Source organism: Moschus berezovskii, chromosome 26, assembly GCF_049115385.1.
Source record: "Moschus berezovskii isolate FMDL1 chromosome 26, NW_MosBer_1.0, whole genome shotgun sequence".
Classification (NCBI taxonomy): Eukaryota; Metazoa; Chordata; class Mammalia; order Artiodactyla; family Moschidae; genus Moschus; species Moschus berezovskii.
This window is the reverse complement of record NC_142485.1, coordinates 15,902,745-15,927,224: the sequence shown is the minus strand read 5'-3', so window position 1 is coordinate 15,927,224 and position 24,480 is coordinate 15,902,745. Positions and strand designations below refer to the sequence as shown.

The 24,480-nt window shown below is 40.4% G+C and overlaps 1 long non-coding RNA gene across 1 annotated transcript in view; it reads left to right on the top strand.

Moving 5' to 3' along the window:
• Positions 1-23,085, top strand: part of LOC129549229 (uncharacterized) — a 33,879-nt gene extending 10,794 nt beyond the window's left edge. Inside the window, exons 2-3 of the long non-coding RNA XR_008684516.2 lie at positions 22,173-22,397; positions 22,964-23,085. This is a non-coding gene — a long non-coding RNA (uncharacterized LOC129549229). The remainder of the gene's footprint in view (positions 1-22,172; positions 22,398-22,963) is intronic.
• Positions 23,086-24,480: the final 1,395 nt, after the last annotated feature.

Below are 24,480 nucleotides of genomic sequence, written 5' to 3'. Positions count from 1 at the left end.
GTCTGGTATTTCCATCTCTTTCAGAATTTTCCAGTTTATTGTGATCCACACAGTCAAAGGCTTCGGCATAGTCAATGAAGCAGAAATAGATGTTTTTCTGGAACTCTCTTGCTTTTTCGATGATCCAACGGATGTTGGCAATTTGATCTCTGGTGCCTCTGTCTTTTCTAAATCCAGCTTGAACATCTGGAAGTTCATGGTTCACATACTGTTGAAGCCTGGCTTGGAGAATTTTGAGCATTACTTTACTAGCATGTGAGATGAGTGCAATTGTGTTGTAGTTTGAGCATTCTTTGGCATTGCCTTTCTTTGGGATTGGGATGAAAACTCTCCTTTTCCAGTCCTGTGGCCACTGCTGAGTTTTCCAAATTTGCTGGCATATTGCAGCAAATTTGCTGCATATATTGCAGCACTTTCACAGCATCATCTTTTAGGATTTGAAATAGCTCAACTGGAATTCCATCACCTCAACTAGCTTTGTTTGTAGTGATGCTTCCTAAGGCCCATTTGACTTCACATTCCAGAATGTCTGGCTCTAGGTGAGTATGATCATATCATCATGATTATCTGGATCGTGAAGATCTTTTTTGTACAGTTCTTCTGTGTATTCTTGCCACCTCTTCTTAATATCTTCTGCTTCTGTTAGATCCATACCATTTCTGTCCTTTATTGTGTCCATCTTCGCACCAAATGTTCCCTTGGTATCTCTCATTTTCTTGAAGAGATCTCTAGTCTTTCCCGTTCTATTGTTTTCCATTGTTTCTTTGCATTGATCACTGAGGAAGGCTTCCTTACCTCTCCTTGCTATTCTTTGGAACTCTGCATTCAAATGGGTATATCTTTCCTTTTCTCCTTTGCTTTTTGCTTCTCTTCTTTACACAGCTATTTGTAAGATTTCCTCAGACAGCCATTTTGTTTTTTTGCATTTCTTTTTCATGGGGATGGTCTTGATTCTTATCTCCTGTACAATGTCACGAATCTCCATCCATAGTTCTTCAGGCACTCTGTCAATGAGATTTAATCCCTTGAATCTATTTCTCACTTCTAGTATATAATCATAAGGAATTTGATTCATCTTTGACAATATATTTAGTGTCCAACAAATACTTGAGTTACCTAGTCTTTTGGGATGAGGTATATCTCTTTATCAGTTTGAGGACTAAAGGAAATATTGCCAAAGCTGTGATAAGAAGAAAACAAACAAACAAACAAAAAAAAGAAAATTTAAAATATAAATAATATAAATCTATTTTAATGAGATAAAACTTTTAGAATACAGATTTATTAAAAAAGGGAAAAAGTCTGAAAAGAGATGATTTTCTTGGAGGTACAAGACTTGCCGATTCAATTATATATAAATGAAGTAGCAAAAGAGTGAGGTCATAGAAAGTAGCTTGTCACAAGGTAGATGGTTAAAATAAACCTTCTGTGAGAAAAATAGTTTGCAATCTAGTGTTCTATTAGTTTTCTGTAGGGAATACTGTAACAAATATTTATTTCCCAGGACTATTAAAACAAATCTCTCAGTATCACAGGAATGTTCTTTGATATTCTTAGGAAACCTTCTTAGACACTCAACTTTATGCTGACAGGTCACAGTAAAAGTCTACATTTAACTTAGAGTTTTATCATGGGTTGCCTGTAAATATTCACTAAGCTTTTCCTGGAGCCTAAACAAGATGGAGTATCCAATAGAATACTTTGTCTTTTCAAAGTTCCCATTCAACTGTCTTCCAGTTCTTTTCAAGGGTGCTCATTATCCTGCTAATTAGGTTTTGTAGCCTTTGGCTTCAGTTACATTTTTTAGTCAAGGCTGAATTTTAAAATCTGGGGCACCCCCGAAGGAGAAATGCTATCAGCAGGCTGTGATGTCTCTGGTGGGTGCTAGGAGACCACATTTACTGTGACTGTAAGGTATGATTCTAGACTTTTACGTTTTAGCCTGATGGGGACTGGAGAAATAAGTTACCATACCAAGGCTAAGTGTTTTAAAGTCAAGCATTCTGTTCCTTTTCCTTTGTGTTCCCTGAATGAAATGCAGATGTATAATAAATGCCATGTATGTGCCAAAATGGATTCTCCTGCTCTTTTGAATTCAGCAGCCAAACCAAAGAAAATGTAAATAGCAGGTAAATAATGTTACAGATGATGGCCCAGATCCCCACCTTGGAGTTTATGCTTTTGGGGTTCATGCTATTGTCGTCCAAAATATTTCTGTGTGCAGAGTGATATTTTCTTGTGGGGCCCCAGAGATACCTTGTTTAAAGCTCAGCGTATACGATTTTAAGTGCATAACCGACATTATAGGATTTGTATCTCATATATTCCAAGTTAGTGAGCAAATGGTTATTTACCAGGGCCAAATAGTGAGTGGTAATATGCGAATAATATCCATCTCTGAGCTTAGGAAAACAAATTCAGAAATTACTCAGCACCATATGAATCTGATAAGAGATGCCATTTGATCTGGGCTTTGCTGGCACTGTAAGGAAAACTCAACTGGTAAAGGGTCCTTCTACATAGTTATCCATTAAAATTGTTTTTTAAATTTATTTTTATTTATTTATGTCACGGTGCTGGATCTTAGTTGTGGCATGCGGGATCTTCGATCTTTGTTGGGGCATTCCCCAGGGATCTAGTTCCCCAACCAGGGATTGAACCCAGTGGGAGCATGGAGTCTTAGCCACTAGACCACCAGGAAAGTCCCTGGGTTTCTTTTTTAGAGGGGTTGCTTCATCTAAGTCTTTTCAAAGAACCATGTTGACATGTAGGGACAGCCTCCCGCTTTCAGTGTGGAAGCTCAGAGCAAAAGTTATGGAACATTAACCCAACATGATGAAGGCACTTGCCTGATGGTTCATGCCAAAAATGATGTACGTTTCACTTTGCTCCCAGGGCCACTCCACTGTGGGTGGAGGGCAGCTATCGTGCTTTTGAAAGAGCATGTGAACTCAACCCGGTACTGCTTCTCATCTCTTGCATGATCAGTGTCTAGAGGCACCTAAGGATGTTTGTGTTTACAGGCGGATGGCGTGTTCTTTCCTTTGGGGCGTCTCCGTGTGTTTAGAGGTGTGGGTGTGTATGTGTATGTAGGTATGCAGCATAAACAGGTGTCTGTGTTTAAAAACCCCTAGACACAGGTAAAACAGTTGGCCATTGTCTATATTCTAGGACCTAAAGGCTGTCATTGAAAGCTTTTCCTCATCTGATCCATCCACATATTTTCCCTACTGACTTTGTCAGTATTCATGGCGCCTAAAATCCTGCCAGTTATTCATGCCTTTAATTCAGTGATGGGACTGACAGAGGTCTTTGTCAACATACAAATATTTGAGGGTAGCTAATGTATCAAGTCTAGTCAAGGCTATGGTTTTTCCCATGGTCATGTATGGATGTGAGAGTTGGACTGTGAAGAAAGCTGAGCGGCGAAGAATTGATGCTTTTGAACTGTGGTGCTGGAGAAGACTCTTGAGAGTCCCTTGGACTGCAAGGAGATCCAACCAGTCCATTCTAGAGGAGATCAATCCTGGGTGTTCATTGGAAGGACTGATGCTAAAGCTGAAACTCCAATACTTTTGGCCACCTCATGCAACAAGTTGACTCAACTGGAAAAGACTCTAATGCTGGGAGGGATTGGGGGCAGGAGGAGAAGGGGACGACAGAGAATGAGATGGCTGGATGGCATCACCGACTCGATGGACATGAGTTTGAGTGAACTCCGGGAGTTGGTGATGGACAGGGAGGCCTGGCATGCTGTGATTCATGGGGTCGCAAAGAGTCGGACACGACTGAACTGAATTGAGTGGTACACAGGCTGTACCTGAAACAGGAGAAGATGCGGCTCATCATTGTAAATTCGGACACTACAGTGTTTCAACATTAAATAACCCATCTGGAGTCAATGAAATGAAAGAAAAACTGAAAGTCGAGTTGTTGTATAAGAGGCAAAGTTAGTAAAACGTGAAAGTTGGGGTAAGTTTGCAAAACCACCAGGTGAGTTTAGATAGGTAGAGGGATAATCTGCTTCAATAATGTGCTGAGTTACTGGGATCATAAAGCTCTTTACCAAAATCAAGGAGCTCCCGGTTGCCAGGGCTGCTGCTGCTGCTAAGTCACTTCAGTCGTGTCCGACTCTGTGCGACCCCATAGACGGCAGGCCACCAGGCTCCTCCGTCCACAGGATTCTCTAGGCAAGAACACTGTAGTGGGTTGCCATTGCCTTCTCCAGTTTTCCAGGGCACCCGCAATCTTTTTCTTCTTTCCGTCCACGGAAAGCGATTTCACTTCTGTACAGCAGGTGGCAGCATTGCTGGCCGCAAGCTCTTCTCAGCCATGGTTGGCTGACTTTGTGTGATGAATCTGCCAAGGCAGAAATGCTTGTTTGCATTACAACAGACTGTAGCTTTTTAGAATTTCATTAGGAAGAGAAAGACTACTCTTACTGCTTTACAATCATTTAACATTTTCAATATGTCTCTTGAGCAGGCAAATAAAATAGTTGTGTTACAAGCTCCTGTGTGGCTATTTCAAAATCAGAGATAAGAATTTGTTAACTTCTTGCCCTCAGTGAAAACAGATCTGCTTTTAATTGTATCTGCAAAATAATATTAGTGCCTATCTTGGCCAGGCTGCAATCTGAAAATAATCATTGTGTTACTAAAGACCAATTCAGTTGTCAGCTGGAGAAATTATTCTTTTACATAGTTTATTTTCCTGATTCTGTCCATATTTTGAAGAATGCCTTCTTGTGCAATAATCATTGGCAAATTCCTCCCATTTTCTGACTTTTATGCAGAACATTTAAATTCTTAGATTACCAGCTTCTTGTGAGTAGACATTGTGTCTTAATTATGATGTATTAATATTGATAGAATATATGTAAAAATCATGATATTTCATATTAGTTGAGTGCCTACTCTGTGCTAGCCTCTGTTCCAGACACTTTATGTGTATTAATACATTTAATTCTCAATCCAGTGCTCTGGGGTATCCCTCAGGGGTATCCCTCAGAGGTATCCCCAATAATAGCCAATATTATTGTCTCTATTTTATGGACGATGAAATACAGGCACAGCAAGGTTAAACTTCTAGAAAATTTCCAGAATATGATAACCTTGGTTATTTTCTGGTTTCTGACAAAAAAATTTTTTTTGGTTTGGTTTCCCTCAGAATGCTTAATGTGTGAGTTCCTTAAAAGTTGATGCAAGGCAACATTTCACATATTTTAAAAATTGTATTTTGCCATTTATGCAAATATTGTGAAATTGCACTTGTAGGCGGTACCTAGAGTAGTCAAATTCATAGAAGAGGCAGAATGGTGACTGCCAGTGTCTGGAGCAAAGGAAAAATGGGAAATTTTTAAATGGATGTAGAATCGTAGCTTTGCAAGACAAAAAAAAAATTTCTGGAGATCTGTCAGCAAATCAATGGGAATATACTTAATGCTACTGAACTGTACACTCAAAAATTGTTAAGATGGTAAATTTTGTGTTGTATTTTTAGCACAGTTAAGAATCTTTTTAAAAGGTAACTTGTCCAAGAGGGACAAATAAAACGTCATATTTTGTCATTATGTCGTAGATTCAGCCTGTAGTTAATTAAAATTTCAATTGCAACTCTTAGCACATTAAAACCATATTTGTTGGACCAGGAAGCAAACTAGCTTGTTTGCTTCTGTTCTTTTAATGTTTCTAACAATGAACACTTAAAGAAAACCCATTGAAATACCAAAAGCCCTTGATAAGGAGCATTAATGGTAAGCAAACTTGTGTGTGTGTGTGTGGTAAAAAACACAGCACTAAATTTACCAATTAAACCATTTTTAAGTGAATATTCTGTTAAGTGTGTTTATATTGTAGTGCAACAGATTTCTACAACTTTTTCATCTTGCAACACTGAAACTCTATCAGTTTAGTTCAGTTCAGTCGCTCAGTCATGTCCGACTCTCTGCGACCCCATGAATCACAGCACGCCAGGCCTCCCTGTCCATCACCAACTCCCGGAGTTCACTCAAACTCATGTCCATCGAGTCGGTGATGCCATCCAGCCATCTCATTCTCTGTCGTCCCCGTCTCCTCCCGCCCCCAATCCTTCCCAGCATCAGAGTCTTTTCCAGTGAATCAACTCGTCGCATGAGGTGGCCAAAGTATTGGAGTTTCAGCTTTAGCATCAGTCCCTCCACTAAACACTAACTTACTGCGCCCCCTCCCCCTTCCACTGAAGGCATATACCACATTTTATCTGTTCATCTGTTGGTTGACCTCTTGACTATTTGTGCTACTTCCACTTCCTGGCTATTGTGAATGATGCTGAGATAAACATGTGTGTGTAGATATCTCTTCAACATCCTGCTTTGAATTCTTCTGGATGTATACCCCCAAAATGGGATTGTTGGATCATGTGGTAATTTTAAGTTTTTGAGGGACTTCCATTCTGTTTTCCATAATTGTTGCACCATTTTACATTCCCCTCAACAAGATTTCCATTTTTCCCCACATCTTGGCCAACATTTGTTGTTTTTTGTTCTTTTGATAGTGACCATCCTGATGGGTATGAGGTGATATCTCACTGCGGTTTTTATTTTCATTTTAGAGGCATTTTATTTATTTATTGTTCCAGGTCTTAGTTGCAGCATGTGGGATCTAGTTCCCTGACCAGGGATTGAACCTGGGCCCACTGCATTGGAAGAGTGGAGTCTTAGCCACTGAACCACCAGGGAAGTCCCTGTGGTTTTGATTTGTATTTCTCTTATGATTAGAGATGCCAAATGTCTGTCATATGGCCGTTCATATATCTATTTTGAAAAGCTGCCTACTCAAATCCTTTGCCCATCTAAAAATTATTTTTTGTTTTTTTTTCAATTGTTGAATTGTTGAAGTTCCTTATATCTTTGGGATACTAACTCCATCAGATATATGATTTGCAGACATTTTCTTTCATTCCTTAAGTTGCCTTTTTCTTTGTTGATTTTTTCCTTTCATGTGCAGAAGTTTTTAATTTGTCTTTTTTAGCTTTTATTACTGTGCTTTTGGTGTCACATCCGAGAAACCATCACACATCCAGTGTCCCAACATTTCCCCACAATGTTTCCTTCTAGTTTTATAGTTTTGGGTCTTAGTTCATTTTGAATTAATTTTTGTGTAAGGTATAAGGAAAGGGTCCAACTTCACTCATTTGCATGTGGATATCCAGTTTTCTGAGCACCGTTTGTTGACAGGGCTGTCCTTTTCCCCTTGTGCAGTCTTGGCACCTTTGTTGAAAGTCATTTGCTGTATATGCAAGCATTTATTTCTGGGTGCGCTCCTCTATTCCATTGGTCTATATGGCTGTCTTTACCACACTAATTACTGTCATTTGTAGTAGGTTTTGTGACACCTCCAACTGTGTCCTCCTTTTTAAAAACTGTTTCAGTCATTCAGGGTTTCTTGAGATTCCTTATGAGTTTTAGGATGGTTCTACTTCTGAAAAAGTGCCGTTGGGATTTTGACCATGATTGCATTGAATCCATAGACTGCTCTGGGTAGTATGAGTATCGGGTAAACAGTTTTTAAAATTTATTTGTTTTTATCTTTGGCTGCACTGGGCCTTTGTTGTTGCACTTGCACTTTCTCTAGTTGCATTGTGTGGGCTTCTCTAGTTGCAGGGCATGGACTCGAGAGCATGGGTTCAGTAGCTGTAGCGCATGGGCTTAGTTGCTCTGTGGGCATGAGGAATCTTCCTGGACCAGGGATCAAAAGATTCTTAACCACTGGCCCACCCGGAAAGTCCTTGGTCAACAGTTTTTTTTTTTTTTTAATTTTTATTGGAGGCTAATTATTTTACAATATTATATTGGTTGGTTTTGCCATACACTGACATGAATCCGCCCTGGGTGTACATGAGTTCCCCCTCCCGAACCCCCTCCCACCTCCCTCCTCCCCTTATCCTCCCTCTGGGTCATCCCCACATACCAGCCCTGAGCATCCTGTAACATGCATCGACCCTGAACTGGCGATTTGTTTCACATATGATAATATACATGTTTCAATGCCATTCTCCCAAATCATCCCACCCTAGCCCTCTCCCACAGAGTCCCAAAGACTGTTCTATACATCTGTGTCTCTTTTGCTGTCTCGTATACAGGGTTATCATTTGCATCTTTCTAAATTCCATATATATGCGTTAGTATACTGTATTGGTGTTTTTCTTTCTGGCTTACTTCACTCTGTATAATAGGCTCTAGTTTCATCCACCTCATTAGAACTGGTTCAAATGCATTCTTTTTAATGGCTGAGTAATACTCCATTGTGTATATGTACCAAAGCTTTCTTATCCATTTGTCTGCAGATAGACATCTAGGTTGCTTCCATGTCCTGGCTATTATAAACAGTGCTGCAATGAACATTGGAGTACATGTGTCTCTTTCAATTCTGGTTTCCTCGGTGTGTATGCCCAGGAGTGTGATTGCTGGATCATATGGCAGTTCTATTTCCAGTTTTTTGAGGAATCTCCACACTGTTCTCCATAGTGGCTGTACTAGTTTGCATTCCCACCAACAGTGTAAGAGGGTTCCCTTCTCTCCACACCCTCTCCAGCATTTATTGCATGTAGACTTTTGGATAGCAGCCATTCTGACTGGTGTGAAATGGTATCTCATTGTGGTTTTGATTTGCATTTCTTTGATTATGAGGGATGTTGAGCATTTTTTCATGTGTTTGTTAGCCATCTGTATGTCTTCTTTGGAGAAATGTCTGTTTAGTTCTTTGGCCCATTTTTTGACTGGGTCATTTATTTTTCTGGAATTGAGCTGTAGGAGCTGCTTGTATATTTTGGAGATTAATCCTTTATCAGTTGCTTCATTTGCTATTATTTTCTCCCATTCTGAAGGCTGTCTTTTCACCTTGCTTGTAGTTTCCTTTGCTGTGCAGAAGCTTTTGATTTTAATTAGGTCCCATTTATTTACTTTTGCTTTTATTTCCAGTATTCTGGGAGGTGGGTCTTGGAGGATCCTGTTGTGATTTATGTCAGAGAGTGTTTTGCCTATGTTCTCCTCTAGGAGTTTTATAGTTTCTGGTCTTACATTTAGCTCTCTAATCCATTTTGAGTTTATTTTTGTGTATGGTGTTAGGAAGTGTTCTAGTTTCATTCTTTTACAAGTGGCTGACCAGTTTTTCCAGCACCACTTGTTAAAGAGACTGTCTTTTCTCCATTTTATATTCTTGCCTCCTTTGTCAAAGATAAGGTGTCCATAGGTGCATGGATTTATCTCTGGGTGTTCTATTTTGTTCCATTGATCTATATTTCTGTCTTTATGCCAGTACCATACTGTCTTGATGACTGTGACTTTGTAGTAGAGCCTGAAGTCCGGCAAGTTGATTCCTCCAGTTCCATTCTTCTTCTTCAAGATTGCTTTGGCTATTTGAGGTTTTTTGTATTTCCATACAAATTATGAGATTACTTGTTCTAGTTCTGTGAAAAATATCGTTGGTAGCTTGATAGGGATTGTATTGAATGTATAAATTACTTTGGGTTGTATACTCATTTTCACAATATTTATTCTTCCAATCCACGAACATGGTATATTTCTCAATCTATGAGTGTCCTCTTTGATTACTTTCACTAGTGTTTTATAGTTTTCTATGTACAAGTCTTTTGTTTCCTTAGGTAGATATATTCCTAAGTATTTAATTCTTTTCGTTGCAACAGTGAATGGAATAGTTTCCTTAATTTCTCTTTCTATTTTCTCATTATTAGTGTATAGGAATGCAAGGGATTTCTGTGTGTTGATTTTATATCCTGCAACTTTACTGTAGTCATTGATTAGCTCTAGTAGTTTTCTGGTAGAGTCTTTAGGGTTTTCTGTATAGAGGATAATGTCATCAGCGAACAGTGAAAGTTTTACTTCTTCTTCTCCAATTAGGATTCCTTTTATGTCTTTTTCTGCTCTGATTGCTGTAGCCAAAACTTCCAGAACTATGTTGAATAGTAGTGGTAAGAGTGGGCACACTTGTCTTGTTCCTGACTTTAGGGGAAATGATTTCAGTTTTTCACCATTGAGGATAATGTTTGCTGTGGGTTTGTCATATATAGCTTTTATTATGTTGAGATATGTCCCTTCTATTCCCACTTTCTGGAGGGTTTTTATCATAAATGGATGTTGAATTTTGTCGAAGGCTTTCTCTGCATCTATTGAGATAATCATATAATTTTTATCTTTCAGTTTGTTAATGTGGTGTATTACATTGATTGATTTGTGGATATTGAAGAATCCTTGCATTCCTGGGATAAAGCCCACTTGGTCATGATGTATGATCTTCTTAATGTGTTGTTGGATTCTGATTGCTAGAATTTTGTTAAGGATTTTTGCATCTATGTTCATCAGTGATATTGGCCTGTAGTTTTCTTTTTTTGTGGGATCTTTACCAGGTTTTGGGATTAGGGTGATGGTGGCCTCATAGAATGAGTTTGGAAGTTTCCCTTCCTCAGCAATTTTCTGGAAGAGTTTGAGTAGAATAGGTGTTAGCTCTTCTCTAAATTTTTGGTAGAATTCAGCTGTGAAGCCGTCTGGACCTGGGCTTTTGTTTGCTGGAAGATTTCTGATTACAGCCTCTAGTTCCATTCTTGTGATGGGTCTGTTCAGATTTTCTATTTCTTCCTGGTTCTGTTTTGGAAAGTTGTACTTTTCTAGGAACTTGTCCATTTCTTCCAGGTTATTCATTTTATTGCCATATAATTGCTGATAGTATTCTCTAATAATCCTTATATTTCTGTGTTGTTGGTTGTGATCTCTCCATTTTCATTTCTAATTTTATTGATTTGGTTCTTCTCCCTTTGTTTCTTGATGAGTCTGGCTAGTGGTTTGTCAATTTTATTTACTTTCTCAAAGAACCAGCTTTTGGCTTTGTTGATTTTTGCTATGGTCTCTTTTGTTTCTTTTGCATTTATCTCTGGCCTAATTTTTACGATTTCTTTCCTTCTACTAACCCTGGGGTTCTTCATTTCTTCCTTTTCTAGTTTCTTTAGATGTAGAGTTAGGTTATTTAGTTGACTTTTTTCTTGTTTCTTGATGTGTGCCTGTATTGCTGTGAACTTCCCCCTTAGCACTGCTTTTACAGTGTCCCAGAGGTTTTGGGTTGTTGTGTTTTCATTTTCATTCATTTCTATGCATATTTTGATTTCTCTTTTGATTTCTTCTATGATTTGTTCATTATTCAGCAGTGTGTTGTTCAGCCTCCATATGTTGGCATTTTTAATAGTTTTTCTCCCGTAATTGAGATCTAATGTTACTGCATTGTGGTCAGAAAAGATGCTTGGAATGACTTCAATTTTTTTGAATTTACCAGGCTAGATTTATGGCCCAGGATGTGATCTATCCTGGAAAAGGTTCCGTGTGCGCTTGAGAAAAAGGTGAAATTCATTGTTTTGGGATGAAATGTCCTATAGATATCTATTAGGTCTAACTGGTCTATTGTATCATTTAAAGTTTGTGTTTCCTTGTTAATTTTCTGTTTAGTTGATCTATCCATAGATGTAAGTGGGGTATTAAAATCTAGAGATGGAAAGTGTTGATCCAAGTACAATGTGTTAATTTACTAAGTACTCCTAGTTAGTAAAGCTTACCATGAATATGGTAAAGTAGGAAGAATCCTAGTCTTTGAAATGGGAGATTCGGATTTAAATAAGTACTTTGCTCTGTGACCTCTCTGAGCCATAGTTTTTTCATCTTTAATGAGGATAATTATCCTTTGTGTCTCCTAGAATTATTGAGTGGATTGGATGAGTTAATGACAAAAGAGTACTTAGGAATATTAATGATTACAATTATGAAATTATGATCAAACTGGTAATGCCTTACATTTATATGTCAAATTACATAGAAGTCTATGCTTTATGTCAGAATAGACCCAGGTGGCGCTAGTGGTAAAGAACCTGCCTGCCAGTGCAAGAGACGTAAGAGATGGGGGTTCGATCCTAGGGTCGGGAAGATCCCCTGGAGGAGGGCATGGCAACCCACTCCAGTATTCTTGCCTGGAGAATCCCATGGACAGAGGAGCCTGTTGGGCTACAGTCAGTAGAGTCACAAGAATTTGGACATGACTGAAGCGATTTAGCACACATACAGATTATCTTAGCTTGTGAAATGATGGAAAGTGAAGAGTAGTGTTTGTTCAGTTTTTGTTTGTGTCATGTAGAAACACAGCAAATTTATTAGTGAGCTCTTTGGTGGTGCTGACAATGCTTGTTAAGATGGTCTTGGGTGATAGTCCCAACAGCAAGAGACAGTTTTACTTAGGAAAGAGATAAATCTGTAATTTGACTCTGTTCAGTAAGCCCACTTACTTAAGATAACCCCTTATTGTAAGTGTGGGCTTTTAAAAAAGTAGAATTTTTTTTTCCTTATTGTTTTGCTCCTCTCACCACCTCAAGATCTAGCACTCATCACTGTTAACCTTCGGGGCAAACTTCCTTCCTGTTCTTTTTTATGCAGATTTTTACATGGCTGAGCTCACCCTGTAGGTGTAATTTTGCATTCTACTTTTCATATTGAAAAACATATTGTAGGGACTTCCCTGGCTGGTGGTTCCTTGGTTAGGGCTCCATGCTTTCAGTGCAGAGAGCTCAGGTTCAGTCCCTGGTCAGGAAACTAAGATCCCACATGCCTCATGGTGTGGCCAAACGGAAAACCTACTGCAGTCATTTCCCTACGTCTTTAACTTTCCATAAAATCACATCAATGGCTGCATACTATGATATCACTGGGATTTATACTAATTCACTTAACCAACTGTCTAACATTGGACTGTTAATACTATTCGATTTTAAACAAAAGAATCTGCCTGCAAGGCAGGAGACCCAGGTTCAACCCCTGGGTCAGAAAGATCCCCTGGAGAAGGAAATGGCAACCCACTCCAGTTTTCTTGCCTAGAGAATTGCATGGACAGATGAGCCTGGTGGCCTGTAGTCCATGGGGCCGCAAAGAGTTGGACACAACTGAATACTCACACTTCGTTACCTCCTTTATAGAAGTAGTGCTGCAGCCTTGACTTTGTTTCTTTCTTAAGAGGACAAGCCAGGTTCTCTGGGTCTAAGAACTATGGTTTCTATGAGAATTTTCCATTACGGAGGATGTGGAAGTCTCTCTGAGATTCACTGGAGTCTTCAAGGACTCTCTAAAATCTGTACCTGTGTTGGGTTCCCAGTGTTTTCCTTTGTGATGATGGGAACAGCATGTGGTGTTCCCATTTCCTCTTCTTAAACCATCACCAGGCTGTCATTTCAGCAACATCTTAACAAATGAAAATCCTCCTCTGAGTCAATAGTAATTATAGAAATTTATCACAAATGCCAATCAAGGTGTTCTGAAGAGACTCATCTTTCTTGTTAAATTAGCTTTCACTGCACGCAAACAGTGAGTTATCTTTAGGAAATCAATTGCAGGGAAATCACAGCTTTCATGGAGTGATATAACCTTGCCAACTGTCTTGTGATACATAATTCCTCTCCCAAGAAATCCAGCTGGGCTCATGTGCCTTACTTTTTGGATTCGTATTTCAATGCAGAAAATATGGACAAGTCAACTTCTAAAAGCCCAGGAAGGAGGTGGGGGCGTGGACCAAGATACTTGCAGCTACTCAACCATCACCCCCGTAGAAGTCAGTAGGGTAGAGCGTTCATCATAAAGGACTTTAATCCAGTGGGTTTGGGGGAGAACAGTTGGTTACAGGTGGTGGATATTATTGGCTACTCTTTACATACTTACACTCAAGAAACTGTAGTTGAAAGGTATATGTGTGTGCACTCAGTAGCTCAACCGTGTCCAGCTTTTTGCAACCCCATGGACCCCACCAGGCTTCTCTGTCCGTGGAATTTTCTAGGGAAGAATACTGGAGTGGGTAGCCATTTCCTACTCCAGGGGATCTTTCTGGCCCAGGGATCAAAATTGTATCTCTTGTGTCTGCCAATCCATGCATTGGTGGTTTCTTTACCACTTAGGGTAATGACTGACCTCTTAAAAAAGAAAAAAAAAAAAAAAAAAAACCAGTAACCTAGGGATTTCCCTGGGGGCCCAGTGGTTATGGAGCCCACACACTCTGGAGCCCACGTACCACAACTAAAGATCCTGCACAATGCGAAGAAGATCTTGTGTGCTGCAGCTAAGATCCAACGCAGCCAAAAAAAAGAAAACAAGAAAAGCAGTAACATAGAAAGTTTTTCTGAAAAACATTGACTATATGGAGTGATCAGGGATCATTTCCTGCAGCAGTCGGAGAAGATTCATTTTAGTGTTTAATCTCTGCTGCAGGTTCCCACATCAAATGTATGGCTCATTGATGCTATAACAAGATGGTAATTAATATGCAATTAACCCAGAATTACTAGGGAATTACCATGTGATTTTTAAATGAACTTGACTTAGCCATTTTTATACTTATTGGCTGTGCCCAGTGCATGTTTTCTTCCTGGAACATTTGTGAATATACTGAGTGATGCCAGTGGTCATGAAAATCAGATAGAATCTTAGACTTTCACATTAGCATGACTAGCCTTGGCTTGGCGTGTGTATAAAATAAATACGCTATAATACATTTTGGGATTGGGAGGTTATTAGCAGAAGGCAGAAGGACTTCTTTTAAGTTACGTGTCAGTATCATGTTAAACACTTCTTCCTTGAGTTATCTCATTTAATCCTCACCTCAACACTCTAGAGATCAGATTATTACTGTTTCCATTTTTACAGATCAGGAAACTAAAGCACTTGCCCAAGCTCACAAAGCTAGGAAATGGCAGAGGAAGGGTTTGAATCCAGATAGTGGACTCTGAAGTCCACATTGAATGTTCGTGTGTTCTCTAGCAAAGGCCCCTAGGGGCGGTGTGCTGACAGTCATTCCTGAAAGCACAATACCTTCATCATCTCGGTCTGTTGGGTTTTGCCTTTCTTCAGAATACCAGCGGCACTTTCTCTGTATAGAAGCTTGCTCTCTCTGGTAGATGGGTCAATGCAGGCTCTGGGGAGGGACAGATTGCAAGGACTGCTCTCTCTTCCTAGTTTTGCACAAACACTTGTCTGATTTGGGGTAAGTCACTTAATATTTCTAGCCTCAGTTGCTTCAATTCCTTTTTTAAAATACACAATTTAAAAGCTTACTTTTCATTTGCAGTTACTACAGAATATTGGCTCTATTCCCCGTGTTGCTTAATACATCCTCGAGCCTGTCTTACACTCAATAGTTTTTCTCTCCCACTCCCCCACCCCTATGTTGACCCTCCCTGCTTCCCTCTCCCCACTGGTAACCGCCAGTTTGTTCTCTGTATCTGCGAGTCTGCTTCTTTTTTGTTATATTCACAAGTTCCAAGTCCATCCGTGTTGCTGCAAATGGCAAAATTTCATTCTTATGGCTGAGTAATATTGCATTGTGTATAAGGCAATGGCACCCCACTCCAGTACTCTTGCCTGGAAAATCCCATGGACGGAGGGGCCTGGTAGGCTGCAGTCCATGGTGTCGCGAAGAGTCGGACACAACTGAGCAACTTCACTTTCACTTTTCACCTTCATGCATTGGAGAAGGAAATGGCAAGCCACTCCAGTGTTCTTGCCTGGAGAATCCCAGGGATGGGGGAGCCTGGTGAGCTGCCGTCTATGGGGTAGCACAGAGTTGGACACGACTGATGCGACTTAGCAGCAGCAGCGGTATATATATATATATATATATATATACCACATCTGTATCCATTCATCCGTTGATGGACACTTATGTTGCTTCCATATCTGACTATTATAAATAACGCTGCTATGAGTATTACGATGCATGTATCTTTTTAAAGGGCTTCCCAGGTGGTAAACAACCTGCCTGCCAGTGCAGGAGATATGCAGGAGATGTGGGTTTGACCCCTGGGTATGGAAGGTCCCCTGGAGGAAGGCACCAACAACCCACTCCAGTCTTCTTGCCTGGAAAAGCCCATGGACAGAGGAACCTGGCGGGCTATAGTCCATAAGACTGCAAAGAGTCGGACATGACTGAAATGACTTAGCATAGCACATCTTTTTAAATTAGTGTTTTGGGGTTTTTTGGATATAAATCCAGGAGTGGAATTGCTGAGTCATGCTTCATTTTTTTTTTTTGAAGATAAAATTGCATGAGATGAAGGCTCCTTCCAGAAACTAGATTTTTAATTATATGAAATGAATCATTTTAGACACCTTCCTAGATTCTCATACAGTTTCAGGGGCTCCATAACATAGTTCTAAAATTGTGCATTTCAGACAGAGGGCCTGGTTAGGAACATCATGACGTTATTCTGAGAGTCGCCAGGGTTGGAGGAAAGAAGGTGTGAGGCAACGGAGTTGAGATTCTGAGAAACAGTGGCCAGTAGAGTAGGATCTGATGGGGAGAGTCAAGGAGAAAGGCTGGCATTCGTCAGGGGTCAGACATAGCGAAACTCAGAGGGGAAAATGACTGAACGTGAGAGCTGCGGACGGTGGGACCTAAATGGAAAATCTGATCTGAAAGTTCAATGATGTCTAGGGCAGTTTGTTGGTGTCTAAAGAGTTTTCGGAATAGAATAGAATGGAATAGAATAAAGTAAAAGAATATAATAGAGCCAAGTAAAATAAAATGCTAGGCTTCTCTGCCTGGACAGTCGATGCTCAGTTTTTAGGCGGATTTCTGTGCTGTTGGGATACAGGACACAGACACGTGCTGGATAGCTCTCTCATTTTGCACAGGTCAGACCAGTGTTGTTGCATTCAGGGAGCTTTGTAGAAGTTTGTGCATTTGGGAAAGGGCCCCCCAGGGGCAGGCACAGCTCCTTAAGAATGTGGCTTGGGAGCAGATCGTATGTTTGAGAGAGAGGTGATCCTTCCCACTGGCAGTGGTCCACATGACAGGGACAAGACGGGTGTGTGGGTCTGGTCCCCCGTTTCCTGCTTAGTCGGACACCCTCATGTGTATATTCAACCTGCACACCCACCGGCAACCTGCCACCTTGGGAACAGGGGTCCTGATGTCGGAAGAATCAAAGGCTTAGCCCGTGTTGCTACAGGGTTAAGGGTCCTCTATCTATGCGGATGGCCTTCTGTCTGCAGAGTAGAATTGAGTCGTCTCCCTGATTCTGATCCTCCTGCTATATATAGGCTGTGGCTTCTGATGTATGTCGGGGGTGCTAATACTCTTTGGTTCTCCAGGTTGATAGACTGGGGAGATGGCACGAGGGCATCAAATCAACCTGCTAGTCCTGGTTTCTCCTCTTGATCTCGTCGTGAGCTTAGGGGCCAAAGTAGTAGTTTATGGCCCGCTCCTGTCTGGAGAGGTTGTTGTGGGAACCCCGCTCTGAGAAATAATGTCCTTGCACTAACTCAGCCAGCATCTGAACAAATCAAAAAAGAGGGTCATAAGCATCCGGAGTCAGTACCTTTCCTTTCAGAATGGGAAGGGCGAGGGCCTTGGAAACCGCAGCCTTTGAATCAGAGCCCGGAGCTAAACACGATATGATGGCCTTGCCTGTGCCCTCAGCATCCCCTGGAGCCCTGACTCACAAATCTATAGAAGGCAGCAGCTCTTTACCCTGAAGGGGCCTTGGAGCATCCTCCAGTTCTGTGGAAACTTCTATCATTGCTAGAAGCAAATGCTACCCTCTGGGCCCCCAGGGCTTAACGGTACAGGGCCTCTGAGCATCTTGGAAGCTGGTGAGGCAGGGATGGTGGGTAAGTAGTCAGGAGAGAAACTAGCTGATGAATGTTTACGAAGGAATGTATGACTTTCTCTCGTCCTCATTTGTTACGGAGAAAGCAATCAAACAATGTAAGATGAAACAAAAAAACAGAAAAACGTGACCCCAGCCCTACATCTCTATACAACTATTTTCACTTTTGCACATTGACTCTGGTTCTTGTGTATAGTTACACAGTTCTACATCAGTGATGTAATTTGTATTTTACGTGTCAGTAGCCGAACACTAAATCCCTTCTATTTCTTCTTCCTATCTTCCTGTTTCTCAATTTTAATGGCTAGATACTACTCATCTGTTAATGTAAGAACATACTTTCAAAACCTTGCTCCTTAACCATTATTTCTTCTCTGCCCTAATATCTTTCTTGACTTCATCCCACATGGACAGGAAGAAGTACATATCATATTTAAACTTTAGAAAATATCCTGGGCTGGCCAAAACTGAGAAAATGGAAACACAAAGATCTTGCCTTCCATCATTATACTTTATATCACTTGTCATCAGTAAATTTATGTTGGAAAATCAGTCTGTAGTTTGTAAAACTATTTCAGGCGTGTTATGAGATCCTCACCACAAGTGTATGGTAGAACTTTTCTTACTTTTACAGATGAAGAAAAAGAACCACATCAAAGGAAGTTGTGGCTCTAGGACATAAAGTCAAACTTCTGACTTACTGTCCAGTGAACTCCTATTCACCCTTCAAAGCCCAAATCACACATAATGATTTCTCAGTAACTTTTGTTACTAGTGCTCTCTTAAATTTCATTCTCGTAGAATGAAAATTTCCCTTATTTGCTTTAAAAAATTGTTGTAAAGTGTACACAACATAAAATAGATCATGTTAATTATTATTAAATATTATTAAGTTCAGTGGCATTAAGTACATACACACTGTCATGCAACCATCCGTCTCCAGAATGTTTTCATTATCCCAAACAGAAACTCTATATCCATTAAATACTAAACTACTTATTCCCTTTAACCTTTGGTAGCCTCACTTATTTCTTCTGTTTTTATGAATTTGCCTTGAGTAGGTACAGTATGGAGAAGGAAATGGCAACCCACTCTAGTATTCTTGCCTGGAGAATCCCAGGGACGGGGGAGCCTGGTGGGCTGCTGTCTATGGGGTCACACAGAGTCGGACACGACTGAAGTGACTTAGCAGCAGCAGCAGCAGGTACAGTATATAAGTGGAAGCACAATATTTGTTCTTCTGTGCCTGATTTATTTTACTTAGCATTATATCCTCAAGGGTCTTTCATGTTATAATATGTATCAGAATTTTCTTTCTCTTGAAGGCTATAAAATATTCATGTGTGTGTGTGTATCACATTTTGTTTATATCTGTTGATGGAGACTTGGGTTGTTTCTATCTTTTGCTTATTCTATATAATGCTACTGTGAACATGGGTGTCTAAGTGTTTTAGTCCCAACTTTCTTTTTGTTTGTTTGAGTCCCAACTTTTAATTTTTTGAGAGTGGAATTGTTAAAAATTTATGTTTACCTCTTTGAGGAGCCACTGACCAGTTTTCCACATTGGCTGTGCCATTTTATGTTCCCACTCGCTATGCCTAAGAGTTCCAGTTTCCCCTTACTAGAAGTTATTTTTGATAATAGCCATTTTAATGGGTGTGAACTGGAGCTTCATTGCCTTTTAAACATCTATTGAACATGTCTCTGTTGATCACTCTATGCCTTGCGCCATCTTGCATGGCTTATATGCCTGAATCCTTCTGTATAATCTACAGTATAATAGCTGTGGCTCCACAAAGATGTCCTTATCCCTGGCAGTTTTGAGTGTGTTACTATATACAGTACAAGGGAATCTGCAGAAGGACTTAAAGGAGAGTGACTGTGGATTAAGTGGGTTAATAATTCTGGGTTATTATTTGAGTGGTCCAGTCAAATCACATGAATCCTTCAAAGTGGAAGAGGGAAGCAGAAGGTGGGTCAGATGTGAGTTAGGACTTGACTCCATATTGCTGGCTTTTAAGAAATATGGCAGCCTCTAGAAGCCTCTAGAAGCTGCGAGCTGTTCTTAGCTACAGACGACAAGGAAGTCAGTTGTATGGTCACAAGGAACTGAGCTCTGCCAATAACTGGATGAACAAGGAAATGTACCCTCCCCTAGAACTTCTGGGAAGAAACACAGCCTTGCCAACACGTTGATTTTAACTCAGTGAATCTGTAGGTATGACTTGCAGAACTGTAAGATAATGCATTTGTATATATGTGTGTGTGTTTGGCTGCGAGGCATGGGGGATCTTAGTTCCTCAACCAGGGATCAAAACCCATGTCCCCCCCAGTGGAAGTGTGAGTCTTAGCTACTGGACCATGAGGGAAGTCCCTAAATTTGTGTTGTTCAAATTGCTAAGTTTGTGATAATTTATTGTGGCAACAGGAAAGTTAATATAGTCACAAAGCTAGTAAAAGGCAAGGTTGCACCCAAGGTCATATTGCAAAGCCCATGTTCTTGCCATTATATAATGTTTCATATTTTAAAATGTTCCAGGTCCAGGACTATCCTACACTATGTTAAATTAGAAAATAGAAGATGTGGTTTTTATTTTCCCCTTTGGAAATAAACTTATTGTTGAAAAAAACAATAGAACTTCTTCAAATAGAGTCAAACAATACATAAAAATGCACAAAATAAAGTAAAAGCTCCCAGAGACTGCATAACCTAAAGATCAGCAAGCACTAACACCATTTTCACAAACGTCTTTCTAGAAAATCTGTTTTGCATGTGTGTATGATAAATATTTATATTTTATATACGTTTTTGTAATTGCTTTCTTGACTGGACAATTTTTCATAGATATCTTTGTGTCAGTAAATATAGATCAACCCCATTATTTTAGGTGACGGAGTACTATTCAATTGTATGGATATTTCATAATTTATTGAAGCAATTCTTATAAATGGACATTTATGTTGTTTACACTATTTAGCTCTTAAAAACAATGCTGTGATTAATAGCTTTTTATCTTATCTTACTCATTTAAATATCCTATAAAGGTAATTCCTGGGAGTGGAGACGTTCAGGGAGTATGCATAAATTACATTTTTATATATTTTGAAAAAAATACCTCCAGGATGGTTTTATAACTTACATTCTCAACAACACTGCATAAATGAGTCCGTGTTTCTGTGAAGTCATTATCACCAGGCTTTGTTAATCTTAGTCTTTGCCTACCTGATAAGTGAAAAAAAAAAATATAAATGCATCATTATTCTTTTGGTTTTGACTTTTTGGTTACTATCACAATGAAATTTTTAAAAAATGTTTTTTGGTCACTCGTATTTCTTTCTTCATGGGCTGCCTGTGAAAAATTGATTTGACATAGTGTTGAAGTATAGACTTTCAACAGACAAACCTGGTCTGAATCACTGCTTCATCATCTATTAGTTGTGAGAGCTTGAGCAACTTACTCAGATCGTCTAAGCCTCAATTTTTCCACCTGTCAAATGAATGTAACATTATTTACCTCCTAAGGTATCTGAGAGATTTAAGGGAGGTAACTGAATACTGGGAGAAATATCAACAACCTCAGATATGAGGATGATACCATTCTAATGCAGAAAGTGAAGAGGAACTAAAGAGCCTCTTGATGAGGGTAAAAGAGAGTGAAAAAGTTGGCTTGAAACTCAACATTCAAAAAATGAGGACCATGGCATCAGGTCCCATCACTTCATGGCAAATACAAGGGAAAAAGTGGAAGCAATGACAGATTTTCTTTTCTTGGGCTCCAAAATCACTGTGGACAGTGACTGAAGCCATGAAATTAAAATAAGATTGCTCCTTGGAAGAAAAGCTATGACAAACTTAGATAGCATATTAAAAAGCAGAGACATCACTTTACCAACAAAGGTCCATATAGACAAAGCTATGGTTTTTCCAGAAGTCACCTGTGGATGTGAGATTCAGGCCATAAAGAAGGTTGAGCACCGAAGAACTGATGCTTTTGAATTGTGGTGCTAGTAGACTCTTGAGAGTCCCTTGGACTGCAAGGAGATCAAATCAGTTAATTTTAAAGGAAATCAACCCTGAATATTCATTGGAAGGACTGATGGTGAAGCTCCAGTACTTTGGCCACCTGATGTGAAGAACTGACTCATTTGAAAAGACCATGATGCTGGGGAAGATTGAAGGCAAAAGAAGAAGGGGCTGCAGAGGATGGGTTGGTGAGATAGAATCACCTACTCAATGGACATGACTTTGAGCAAACTCAGGACCTGGTGGAGGACAAGGGAGCCTGGCATGCTGCAGTCCATGGGGCTGCAAAGAGTCGGACATGACTTACCGACTTGAACACCAATAACAACAATTGAAAGCTCTTAAGCTATGCCTGGCGTCTAGTAAGGTTTTCATAAATATCAGTAATTACTATTAATGAGATCTTCTGTTTATTCTTTGTGATTTATAGGCACTTAGAAGCTCTTTATCCTTTGACATGTCTTCCCAGGTGGTGCTAGTGGTAAAGAATCCGCCCGCAATGCAGGAAACTCAGGTTCGATCCCTGGATTGGGAAGATCCCCTGGAGAGGAAAACAGCAACTCACTCCAAAATTCTTGCCTGGGAAATCCCATGGACAGAGGGCTCCAGTACCTGGGGTCGCAAAGAGTTGGACAGGACTTAGCGACTAAACAACAACAGCATCTTTTGAGGTGGACGTTGCAAAATACTTTGTGTGAGTATATTTTAAACCTGTAGAAATGGAGAGGAAAAACACACCTGTACAGTCACATACCTGGTAGGGGACCATACCATCAAAACTTAAGCTGTACCCTAAACAAAATCTGGCAGTCTTCCTAACTGGTTAGATCTGGCTTCATAAACCCTTTCATTAGCATTATATTAGCTGGTCAAAACTCTCCGTCTTTAGGGAACTGGTTGTCCTACCCTTTATGTCTTCTTTCTTGGCTATGAGCCCCGTACGGGGCTTTCTGGTTGACCTTTCTGTCTCTGACTGGTGCACGTTTCCCTCGGCCTTGTTGCTAGCCTGAATGCTCTCTCCTCCCTCGGAGGCGCTAGCTGGCTCTGTTTGCAACAGGGGCCAAGGCCCTGCCCCCTTTCTCTGGCTGAGACGTTCCCTGAATCATCAGCTTCTATCTCTTTACTGATTGACTCGGGGGCCCAGCCCGACAGCTGCTGACAGAGGAGTGATCCGTTGATTCATGTTAACAACTATTAATAGGGCTCATTATTTCCCGGGAAACCGACAGGATGACGCTCCTCCTTGTCTTCTGTTTTCAGGGCACAATTGATTCCTCTTCACCGCATTAAGTGGCAGCCGTTTAAATCATATTGATGCCTCCAGTTCACCGTGATGCCTCTGATGTCTCGCGTGTTAACAAATTAAATATGGATGCTGGAATCCTGAGCGTGCCATTTCCCTGTTTTTGCACAGGGGATGGAGTTCACTGCGGGGATTGAGGCCCTGGGTTTTAAAAATTTTGAGGCATAAGGGTGCCTATATAGCCTATTTGGCTGGAGTTTCCATACACACGTCTTTGTGTTTGACCTCTGTCTCTGTATGCTTTGCCCCTTCCCCTCATGTCCCTCTTTTTTTCCCCTAAGTTTTGGCCAAGTGGCATTTGGGATCTTAAATCCCCAACCAGGGGGTCAAACCGGCAGCCCCTGCAGCGGAAGCACACAGAGCATTAATAACTGTGCCATCAGGGAAGTAACTTTTATTTATTTATGTTTTTCTTTTTTTTTATATACTTTATGCTCTGTTTATTTTATTTTTTTTATTAAATTAATTTATTTTTTATTGGAGGCAAATTATTTTACAATATTATATTGGTTGGTTTTGCCATACATTGACATGAATTCGCCCCAGGTTTACATAATATCCCCCTCCTGAACCCCCCTCCCATCTCCCTCCTCCCTTTATCCTCCCTCTGGGTCATCCCCGCATGCCAGCCCCGAGCATCCTATAACATGCATTGACCCTGAACTAGTGATTCATTTCACATATGACAACATACGTGTTTCAATGCCATTCTCCCAAATCATCCCACCCTTACCCTCTCCCACAGAGCCCCAAAGACTGTTCTATACATCTGTGTCTCTTTTGCTGTCTCATATACAGGGTTATCATTTGCATCTTTCTAAATTCCATATATATGCGTTAGTATATTTATTTATGTTTTGGCCATGGCGTTCAGGATCTTCCCCAACCAGGGATCAAACCCGTGCCGCCTGCACTGGGAGCATGGAGTCTCAACCAGTGGACCTCCAAGGAAGTCCTGAATTATTTCCCTCTGTTTATTTGTCACAGTTTGAATACCCCCAGTGCCTCAGTGGACTTACTCAAGATAATTTTTTTTTTTTACAAGATTTGGCCTCTCTGGTCTCTTCTAGAAGGATGTTGAACTGGTTTTGAGTGCATATGTTTTGGGCAGGTGGAGTGGACGGACAGGTGAGGGTGAATAAGAGATTAAAGTGGGCTTGGGAGGAGAGAGCATAAGATTCAAGATCAGCTACCTTTAAAAAGATGTAAAAAAAGACATTACTGCATATATATGGAATGTGGAAAAACGGTTCAGATGAAGCTATTTGCAGGGCAGGAATAGAGACAGACATAGAGGACACAGCGGGGGAAGGAGAGCGTGGAATGAATTGGGAGGGCAGCATTGACATATACACACTACCACGTGTAAAATAGAGAGCTGGGGGAAGCTCTGAATGGTGCAGGGAGCTCAGCCGTGTGCTCTGTGATGACCTAGAGGGCTGGGATGTGGAGGGGCCGGGAGGGAGCTTTAAAA